This window comes from Sarcophilus harrisii, chromosome 2 (assembly GCF_902635505.1).
Source record: "Sarcophilus harrisii chromosome 2, mSarHar1.11, whole genome shotgun sequence".
Lineage (NCBI taxonomy): Eukaryota > Metazoa > Chordata > Mammalia > Dasyuromorphia > Dasyuridae > Sarcophilus > Sarcophilus harrisii.
In genome coordinates this window covers 323,894,513-323,906,546 of record NC_045427.1, presented here as the reverse complement: position 1 = coordinate 323,906,546, position 12,034 = coordinate 323,894,513, and positions in this window count along the sequence as shown.

The following is a 12,034-nucleotide window of genomic DNA, read 5'->3' as shown; positions in this document are numbered from 1 at the left end:
ACCTTGAACTCAGAATTTCACCTCTTCTGTTGCCATCTCCTGGATCTCCAGCTCAGGTAGAATTTCACCAAAAATTCAATTTCCTAAGCCAAGAAAGCTCAGGTTCCTGGGAAACTGAAACCCAGGATATCACAGACATTACCTCTACCATAACAAAAGACACTGTATCAGTGTTTTCTTGGATATTCCAAAAATGAGGTCTGGGCTCAGGACAAAGTGTCAGAGTCCAATTCATGATGAAGCTGATGTTTCAGAGAAGCATGGAGGTGTTGAACACACACTATCACTAAAGTCAGGGAGAGGCAGATGGTCCCTGACAGACCCTGTGTTATCTCCCTGGCCTCTGGAAGTCGGTACTTGTGTTTTCTGCTCTCTGATCACACCCTAGCTTCTTAGACTGGACATTGAAAGAATCCTTGGCCCTCACGGGGCTTAGCCCTAGGTTTACATTGCTTTTGTTCTTCCTGATCTAGGCCTCTCCTCTCACGGGAAGAACCTGTCCTCAGACTCTGAGATCGACCATTGGTTACAAAGGCAGGCAACTATCTCCAAGTTCTCATGCAAATATTTTGTGTATTTTCTTCCCCATTAGGCCATGTTGAAAGTAGGACCTGTTTTTTTTTTTTTTCTTTCTTTGCACCCCCAGCATTTAGCAGATGGCCTGGCTTGTTGACTTGACTTAATAAATGTTTCAGTTCTTCTAATCCTTCGGGGTGGGGGAGGGTCTCTCCTGAGGGAGGGGACAGGGGGAGGGGAAGAAGAGGGAATGAGTGATAGGAAAGGCCTAGAAGACAGACAATGGACATAGAGATCATAAAGCCAAAGGCTTAATTCTCCTTCTAATAAACTGACTATTTTGCAGTTTGGTTATTGAATCCAATTCAACTCAACATTCATCAAGCTGGTATTTTCTCATTTTATCCGAATTGAATGAAATTATCCTGAAATATCAAAAGTTGTTTGATCATATGTTACTAGGTCATCTTTTTTTGTGATTTTTGAGGTTTCAAGCAAGGCTTGAAGAAGTTTATTCTTTCTCTTTCCCCCTTTCTTTTCCTTCTCTTATTTCTCTTTGTTTCTTTTCTCTGTCTCTCTCTTATCTCTTCTCTCTCTATCTCTTTATTTCTCTCTGTCTTTCTATTGCTGTCTCTCTCTCTCTCCTCTCCTTTCTTTTTATCTCTTCTTCATTCTCTCTCCTTCAGTCTCTTTTTCTTTCCTCTCCTCTATTTTTCTAACTTTCATCTTTTGTTTCACTCTGTTGGTGACTGGGAAAATGCAAGAACATCATCCATTATCCAAAATGCAGGCAAGCATTGTTTACATACAATACTGATGATCTTTTCTGGGCAACCAAATTTTGACATAATTTTCCATAAGTCCTTAAAGTATCAAAGGTCTTGGTCAGATCTACAAGTTTGTACATAGGCCTTTGTTCTGCTCCTGGTGTTTCTCCTGGAGTTGTCAGGCAGCAAACACCAGAACAACTGTTCCTCGGCCCCTTGGGAAGTCACACTGGCTCTCAAGTAAATGACCATCTTCCAGGTAAACATTCAGCTTATTAAAGGGGACCCTGGCAAGAATCCTGTTAGCACTAACTAAAAGAGAGAACTCCCCCCACACACACACCCTTGGGCATCCTGGAACTCCTCTGAAATAATTTTTTCTTGCCGTATAATATGGAAAATTTCAGTTTTATATGAGCAATAAATACCTTGCTTGTAAATCTTAGGAGGAATAGAACAGCACCAGGTGCTTTGCCACATGAAAGGAGCCTAATGGCATTTAAAACCTCTTCTTCAATTGGAACTTCACCTAGGGAGGGATTGACTTCGACCCTGAGGTAAACGGTCAATGGCTTCAGTATTGATTAATGACAGTCTGTTGAGAACATTTATACAAGTGTTCAGCCCATCTGTCTAGGATCACGTCCTTATCAATAATCAATGTGGTTCCATCCAGGGATATATAAATCAATAATAAGGTTGTCAAGGCATTTGGTTTGCTCCAAATGAAAATGTGGGAGAGGAGAGGTATTAGACTGACTACCAACTGACTCCATTGTCACATGCCTGTGAGATCTGGACAATGTGCCAGTGCTGTGCCAGGACACTGAATCGCTGCCATCTGAATTGTCTTAGGAAGATTCTGAAGATCACCTGGCAGGATGAGGTACCAGATTCTGAGGTCCTTTCTCAAACTACACTGTCAAGCATTCAAATTCTACTGTAAAGAGCACAGTTCCATTGGGCTAGTCACATTGTTCAAATGCCAGATGTATGCTTGCCAAAAAGGGCAGGTATTTATGTGGTGGTCAGAAAAAGCAATAAAAGGACAAGCTCAAGGTCTTTAGAATTGATTGCATGATATAAGATACACTGGCCCAAGATCACCCAGCATGGCGTGCCTTCAAAGCAGACTTGAAAGAGCTCAAAAGAAATATTAGATGTGCAAAGTTAGAGTCCACCCCAAATGTCCATGTGGACTATTTGTACCTAGGGTAGAGCATTCTGAGCTCATATTGGTCTGAGTAGCCATACTCAGGCATACTATAACTTGACTCTAACATAGTGATATCATTTTGGTCTTCGTGGAAACAAAGGACAACAAACATACATTGACCCTAATGTTGTGGCCATACATTATTTGAAACTTAGATTTTGACTGTCTTCCCTTCCCGTGGGGAAGAAAAACATAATCAATATACAATATAATATACTAAAAACCAAATATGGGATCGTTGTTTGTTTCTTACACTCAAGAGAAATTTGTATTCAAATGAATACAAAAGACTGTTCATTAACAGAATAATTTAAACAATCCAGTAATATGTTTATTAATTTTTATTATATATATAAATTAATTTATTAATTAATATAAAATAACAGTAATATAACAAAGATTATATTTTATCTCAAAAGGTTAATACTTAAAATTCATCTGAACATAAAACAGTTTGTAGGATAATTAATTAGGTATTTTGTATTTCATCTTAGCTTTGCACTGTCTATATAAACTCAGCTATATGATCTGGAAACTGGGCCAAGTCTATACTGTTGTGGTGGCTGTCTTTTCCAAGGGCACTGAAGTAGCTGTTGGGCTCTCTTGCCTGTGCTGCTCATCAGCTATGACCAAAAGGACCTCAGGCATTTGGATCTCTAATATTTATAAAATCCCCTTCAAACCTAGACATAACAATCTGAGGAGAGATATCCATTCACCTTCAAACAAGAAAGAATAAATATGAAGGAGGAAGCCCAAAATTCAGACTCTGATTTTAGGCAAGATTTGTAAGAAACTATGGAATTATAGCTAGCACCCCAGGAACAGGGAGCCAAAATAGGACAAGCCACCTTACCCTTCTTATGAAGCAACTCAGATGGTCCCCTACCAGAATCTAAACCAGAAGAGAAGAGGACATTGAGGGTAGAGTTAATTTGAAAATCTGTAGAGTTCATCAGAAATTCTGCCTGAGTAGCCAATAAAGGGACTCATCATCAAAGCACAAGTTAATTTGTATTAGTTATTTATATTCAAATTTTTGTTTACCTCAGATAAAATCCCCTAGTCCTCCTTATCCACCTGTCCACTATGTACTATACAGTATAAAGAAATTTGTCTTTCTGCCTAATCAGCTATCATTTCTCTGATAAAATGAATGGCTCTGCCTCCTTCAAAATTCTAAAATCCAATTTATTAAATTCCAGTTGGACTTTTCCCCTTTTATTTTTAACTAAACATTTATAAATTCTCACCTACTTTGGGAAGTACTTCTTGTAGAAAAACAGGAATGGTAATTCATGGTTGGTGGAGCATTAGATTGATTCAATCACTCTGGAAAGAAACTTGGAATTATGCAAAAAAGTGACAAAAACATCCATATCCTTTGACCCAGATTCTATTGACAGCTATATATCCCAAAGCACATACCTTGGTCAATGACCAAAAAAAAAAAATTTAATGGTCTCATTAACATCAAAATATTTATAGCAATACTTTTGTGAGAGCAAAGAATTGGAAACAAAATTGATGTCCATGAGCTAAACAATGGCTAAGCAAATTATGGTACATGAATATAATAGTATATTACTGTGCCACAAGAAAAAAAAAAAGAAAGATTATGTTGAATACACAAGCATAGGAAGATTTTTGAAGTGATGTGTAACAATGTAAGCAGAACAAAAGAAAAATATACACAGCTATTACAGCAATTTAAATGGCAAAAAAAAAAAAAAAAAAAAAAAAAAATCAAAATTGAAGCCTATGGGTAAAGAAAGATATGAGAAGAAACCTCTCCAATTTTCTTCACAGAGGTAGGGAGGGATCCATGGATATGAATCACTGCATATAATGTCAGACTTTTTCAGTATGTCAGTTAGCTTTGCTGAACTTTTGTTTTCTCTCTTTTTTATTCTCTGTTAAGAGAAGGCTCTTTGGGAGGGGAAGGAATATAATGTCCAACTTTTAACGACCTCTTTAGGGATTTTCTTGGCAGTGGAACTGGAGTTTTTGCCATTTCCTTCTCCAGCTCATTTTACAGAAGAGGAAACTGAGGTAACAGGGTTAAATGACTTGCCCAGCATCACAAAGGTTTTCAAGTGTCTGAGGTCAGATTTTAATTCAAGAAGATTAATCTTTCTGATTCCAAACCCTGTAGTTTATCCAGTGCACCAGCCTAAAAAGGAGTAGGTGATATAAAAACAGAAGGTATCAGTAAAAATCTATTTTAATACAACAAAATTGTACTTCAATTTCTCATCATGTTGTAAAAGTTGTGTTGGATTCTCATAGGTTATGCCAGTGGAGTATAAGCCATAACTGGTTCTACCAAATTAGATGAGTCACAGACCAGATGTTTGTACTCTGAGGAACAACCAAGCTAAATTTGTAGAGGCTTCTTCCCAGAATGATTACCATCGGGTGATGAATTTATTTTAGCTAAGGGTGGTGGGAATTTGGCAGACAAGGGCAGGTGGGGAGAAAATGATCCTTGGGAAAAGGGCTCCATACTGGCTGGATCCTAATCCTGGCCAAGGCTGGGAGAATGAACAGGAAGGAGGAAAAACGTTCCCCACTCCATGTCAGTGCCTTGTGACGCTGTCCCATTTATGACTGGACAGTAATGGAAAGAGTGTGAATTGACAGTCAAGATGCCTGGTTTCAGATTCAGGTTCTGACATGTCCTAGCTGTGTTATCACTGGCTGACCAGACAGCTTGACTTTACCTCTCCGAACCTGCTTCCTCCTCTGTACAACTGGGATCACAATGAAATCCCAGGTGCAAATTTGCCCCACCACCTCCAACACCCCCCATCTTGCTGCAGTGATGCTCTCTGACTCACAGAGGTGGAGTGAGAAAAGTGCTTATTGAGTTATAGACTGGCAATTGCTGCTGCAATTTTTGTTGCTGTTATGACCATCACTCCCTTTCTGTCTGCTTTCATCTCTACCAATTCCATCTCAAATCTTCCCATTCACGTCTATCACCTATCATCATGGATAGAGAGCACACCTTGGAGCCAAAGTCACATCTCTGGTTGCATAACTGTTGGCAAATCATTTAATTTCCCAGTACAATAAAATTAAATTGCAGAGCAGTTGCCAGTCTGCATTAGTAAAGAGAATTTCATCATCCAAGAGTTTTTTTTTTTTTTTTTAATAATGAAATAAGTCCAGTACCCATCCATCCTAAATCAACCATTATTTTTCAGCACTTTGGAGCTTTCCCTTCTAGTCTGGTGGGAGCTCTTCCATCCAGTACTTGCTTCTGTTAAACAAATAATTAATTTGAAATGGACATTTCCCTCAGGAAATGAAACTTTTACCTGACTATAAGGGGAAGATATTATACCAACTAACAATCTGTTCACAAAAGTAGAAATGAAACCTTGGGGAGCTCTACCCTCTGTTGCTTTATCTTGCCCCCATCCTGTTATAATTTTTTGCCATAACCAAAGAACATTAGTATTGCCTTTTCATCATTGTGGCTTAATTCCAGACATGTACACATTCAATCAGTAGTCAAGTCAACACATTCTAGCAGCAAATTCTCTCACTCCATAGTTTTCCTTCTTCTTACCAATTCCACTGCAACCTTTGGTAGACATCATCATCTCTTCTTAACTAAGAAGGGAATTTAGAAGCCATCACCTGCAGTTTAGTCATTTTATATATGAGAAGACTGAAATTCAAAATAAGATTTAGTAAGATTTTTGCCCAGGCTCATAGTCATTCAATCAACAAACAATTATTAAGTGCTTACTATGTGCCAGGCACTGTACTAAGTCCTGGGGTTACAAAAAGAGGCAAAGGACAGTCCTTGGCCTTAAGAAATAATCTTAATCTAATCTATTGAGAGAGATAATATGCAAATAAACTATATACAAGAAAAGTAGGAAATAATTAAAAGGGAGAAGTCACTGGTTTTAAGAGAGGTTAGAGAAAACATCCTGTAGAAGACTGTAATTTTATTTTGAACTTAAAGAAAGCCAGAGAGGTCAGTAGTCAGAGCAGAAGCCCCCTGAGAGGGGGGCCAGCTAAAGAGAATCATATCATGTGATAAAGACAGAAGTAATTTACTCCATCTCTGACCTTTCCTTTCCTTGTTTGCAAATGAAGATTTGGACTACCTCACCTAGTAAACTGGAGTCAAGAGATGGAATGTCTTATTTGTGGAACAGCCAGGCAGGAAGTAAGGTACAAAAATACTGCAAAGCAGGAGGGAGCTAAGTTTTAAAGGGCTTTGAATGCCATGCATCTTATATTTGATTGTGGAGTCAATAGGGAGCCATTGGAGCTTATTGAGTAGGGGAGTAACATGACCAGACCAAGAAAAACACTTTAGTTACTGAATGGAAAATAACCTGGAGTGGGTAGAGACTTGTGGAAGGCAGACCCACATGCTATTACAATAGTCCAGGTGTGAGATTATGAGAGCCTGTGCAGTATCAGGGGAGAGAAAGGGGTGTAGAGGAGAGATTGCAAAGGGGAAGCTGAGAAACCTTGGCAATCACTTGGCTATGTAGGAGCAGGGGAGTAGAGTGCAAGAGAAGCAGAAGGATTGAAGATAACATGTGGCTTGCAATTCTGGGGGACTGGGAGGATGGTATTACTCTCTACAGTAATGGAAAAGGTAGGAGCAGAGTTAAGCTAAGTCTGAGATAAGACTCAAATTGAAGTCTTCCTGACCCATGTCCAGCACTTTACCTACCACAATACTGATTGTCATTGAAGACCCTTTGCATCCTGGTTCTTTCTAGTCTTAGCTCATATTATTCACCTTCACATACACTTTGTTCCAGCCAATAATGACCATTCTCTATCCCCTATTCTTGTCCTTTCCTCTGTTATCTCTCTGCTTTGGCTCACATTGGAATATATTCCCACTTAACGTTGACCTGTGATTAGCAGCCTAAATTACCATATAAATAATTTGTTGTTACTTATCACCATCTTGTTGAAGTCCTTCCCTTTCAAGGCCAAATTCAGCTACTACAGCTTCCAAGTTTTTCTTGACCTTTTTTCCCTCTCCCCTCCCCTAAATGAAATCTCTTCCTTCTCAAATTTCTGTATCTTGCCCCCAAAGTTCTCACAGAACTTTCTCTGGACCTTTTTTTGCAATTATCATGCTCTTCTCTATATCATACTATGCTATTAGAATGTAAATTGATTAAGAACAAGTCTATGTCATCAATTTTTGCAAATGGAATGTGGTATATGGTTAATAAATGTTTATTAAATGGCTTTTTAAATTGAATCTTGGCCTGCTTCTTTCTTGGCTTTTTCTTCTTGACCTCTTGGTGCCATTTGTCTAAATCAAGTGTTATAGAAATCCATTGCTGTATGGCCTACTAATCTCGCCAAAATGGAGCCTGCAGAGAGAAAACACAAAAGCTCAAAATTTCAGACCTGGTAGAACTAGGGATCTCCACTTGTCCCCAGAAGGTGCCCTTAAAATTGTGTTGGAGATAAGATAAGCATTTAGCACTCATGGCTTAGCCTAGGGTTGCCCTAGTAGCACTGGAACTTTCATTTTTGTCCAACACCAACAAAATACCTGGTTATCCCTGCATCTTAATCTCTAGGAGGTGAGCCAAAGGATGATTTTTAAGAATTCCTCGGAGCATAAAGTTTATCATGAATGTTTATCATTCTTTATCAAAGAAAGAAGCAATTTACTCCACCTCTCTGACCTTCCTTTTCCTCATTTGCAAATGAAGATTGGGCTACTTATCTAGTCAACTAGAATGAGGCAGATGGACTACTGGCTATGGCTTTGGAGGAGCTATCCTTAAACCTCTTCCCTGATGTTTACAAGATAAGTGAACAAGAGCGCTCACAGCTCTGAATCTATGATCTCCAAAATTCTTTCAAATACTAACATTCTTGGATTTGGAATGGCTTTAGATCCTTCAAAAGCTTCCTTTCACTGAGTTCTCCCAATGTAACCAAAAGTAATTATGGATGTAGAGTTGGAAGGGGCCTTGGTTGTTGTTGTTTAGTCATGTCTGGCTTTTCCTGAAGTTCAAGATTTTCTTGGCAGAGGTTCTGGAGTGGTTTGCTACTTTCTTCCCTAGACCATTACAGATGAAGAAACTGAGGCAAACAATGTTAAGTGACTTGCCCAATCATATAGCAAGTAAATGTCAAAGGCCAGATATGAACTCGGGAGGAGGAGTAATCTATCCATTACATCATCTACCTACCCAAAGGACCTTGGAAGTCATCCTACGCAAGTTCTTCATTTTAGAAACCAACAGCTTAAGTGGCTTTTCCAAAATTAGAGGTATTTAATGAGAGACTGATTTGAGCTCACATCCTCCAATTTCAAACCAATACTCTTTTCCTCTCCTTTTGACAAGAGACTGTTAGTCAATAAACATCTATTGAGTGTCTACTATGTACCAGGCACTATAGGGCACTATGGTATCATTACCAAAAAAACCTAAATGAGGTCATGAAGAATTGGACAAGACTAAAATAACTCAACAAGAGCAACAAAGAAATAAAGGATATATATCCTTTCCTAAAGGATTTTAATGATGTACTAGGAACAAAAGGCATTTAAAGAAGTATTCTATCTCTACCATCATTCAAAAGTCTTAGGATCCATGGGATTTAAAATCTGGAAATGACCTTAGAAGTCACCTAATCAACCCTTTCATTTTAGTAGTGAGAAACTACGGCAGGGGATATGACCTGGAAAATTACAAACTTAAAAATAGAAAAAGTAATTTGTTATTTCATTGAGTTTTATAGCTTCACACACATGGGACCATGTATGTCCCCTCTTGATTCCCCTCTAGCCATTCTCAAATAATTAGATTATTGTCTTTATCATGTATCCTTACTATCATCTTTCTTAGTATAAAACTCTCCTACCTGTCCCAATCTACTTCCTACTATTTTAAATACTCTAATGATAGAGTATATCATTATTTCCTGTCACTTTGTCCAAAGTAGATATAACAAAGTGGAAAGAGTATGGACTTTAGAGTCAGAAATTATGACTTCAACCTCGCCTTGGCTACTTAACTAATTGTGACCTTTTACCAATCATTGAAAATTTCTCTGGACCTCAATTTCATCCACAAAGTGAAAAGGTTGGATTAGATACTCTCTAAAGTCCCTTTCAGCCCTAAATCCTAAATATTTGTTACCTTGATTTGACTGTTCTACATTCCCTGAGGGAGTTAGTTCACTCAATTTTAGAACTCTGCCCTGAGGCTAGGCAGTTTTTGATCAGCGAGTAACTGCCAAGTTCACCTCCCTCACTCTTCCTAGCCAGGTCTCCTAGTTCATCCTGCCCTCTAAACTGTACGTACCAGTTGGTCCAACTGGCCTTCCTCACTATCTTTTTACCTGCTCGATCACAGAGCAGGTGACAATCTTTGTCCTTACCTAGAATAGCCATCTTTGGAGCCTGACCATTAAAGACCCTGCTTCTCTGATCCTACCCAATTAATAGAGAACTGAGGTTTAAGAGGGTAGCTTAGCAACTGTCCTAACACCGAATATTAAATACAGTTCTTGGTCTGGTAACAGTGATAAAATCAATACAAATAGTTACCATCCCTATCATTCCCTAGATATAAATTCCCCAATCACTATTACATATTTAGGTTATGTCCTTAATGAAAATATAAGCTTCTTGAGGGTGTGAATGATTTTGCTCTTGTATCTACAACCCCAGAAACTAGGAATAAGGTGGAAATCTCTGATTTCATTATATAGGGAAGTATAAGGAAATTTCCTCTACCAAAGCAAGTTAGCAATTTATAGTCCTAACTACCTGGAGCACTAACATGGTAAGTGATTTGCCCCAAATCACACAACCAATATTTGTCAAAGGCAGAATTTAAAACGAGGTCTTCTTAATTCTGTTCTATTATAGCCTGCTGCCTCTCGACCTTGAAAATAGTAGATATTTAATAAATGCCTTTTCATTCATTTCAAATATAAATTCATCCCACTTAACATTTTTAACTGGTTCTGTGAAAACATGACTTTGGATGAAATAACATTGTCAGAGTTATAGCTTCTGCCTATAGAATAATATGATTTTTTTTAACAGCTAATAAACATTAAGATCTTATATAGAGATCTACATAGGGATCTAGTGCTATGGATACTAAGAAAGGCAATAGACAATCCTTTTTTTTTTTTTTTTTTTTTTATTTAATAGCCTTTAATTTACAGGATATATACATGGGTAACTTTACAGCATTAACAATTGCCAAACCTCTTGTTCCAATTTTTCACCTCTTACCCCCCCCCCCTCCCCTAAATGGCAGGATGACCAGTAGATGTTAAATATATTAAAATATAACTTAGATACACAATAAGTATACATGACCAAAACATTATTTTGCTGTACAAAAAGAATCAGACTCTGAATTATTGTACAATTAGCTTGTGAAGGAAATCAAAGATGCAGGTGTGCATAAATATAGGGACTGGGAATTCAATGTAATGGTTTTTAGAATAGACAATCCTTTCAAGGAGCTCATGTTTAAAGGTTGAGAAAACATGCAAATAACTGAAAAAACAACATACAGATGGATAAATTGGAGACAATCAACAGAGGAAAGACATTAGTATTAAGGAGGATTGGAAAAAGCTTGTAGAAAATGGGATTTTAGCTGGGACTTTAAGAAAACTAAGAAAATCAAGAAGCTGAGATGAGGTGGAAGAGAATTCTAAGACTCAGTGATAGCCATTGAGAATGCAATCAGGAGATCAAGTGATTTGTAGGAGGAACATCAAGGATGTCAATTTCACAATATTACAAAGCATTTGGGGTTGAAGTCTGAGAAAATTAGAAAGACAGAAGGGGGCCACCTTATATAGGACTTCAAAACCAAGCTTTTTTTTTTTCTTTTTTTTCTTTTTATATTTCATCTTAAAGACAACTGTCAGTGACTGATTTGGGAAATTCCATGGTCAAACATGTCTTTTAGGAAAATCAATTTGACTGCTGGAAGATCAGAGTAGAAAAAGACTTAGGGCAAAGAGACCAAGCAGCAGGCTATTGCAATAGTCCAGGAATGAGGTAATGAGGATCTGCCCCTGGAGGGTGACAGTGTCGGAGGAGAGATGGGCACATTTGTGAGAGAGGCTAGAAAGGTAAAAACAACAGGATTTGGCAGCAGATTGACTCTGGGGGTGATTTCCTCTTCTCTCTGCAGTTATTTCACAGCTGTCATCCACCTCCCACTGAGGACCCAACCACACCTCCCACATACTAGAAAGCTTACATGCTGGGAAGGGATGAGGATGGGTAGTTCTATGGCCAAGAACTTGCTGAAGGTGAGATGAAGTCTTGGCATTATCTATGGCAATTAGTGTCTCCAGGTGGCTGGCTTCCATTAGCTCAGAGTCAAGTGACAGGAGTTTCAAGTGCTGTCTCTTGGGCAGTTTTTAGGAAATTTAGTAGGGAAATGCTAAAGCATTAGAAGTGCCATAAAGGAAACAAGGAGTAATATTTCCCTTCTCATCTTCCGGATCAACTTTGCTTGGGATGGGATTGAAGGTCCCT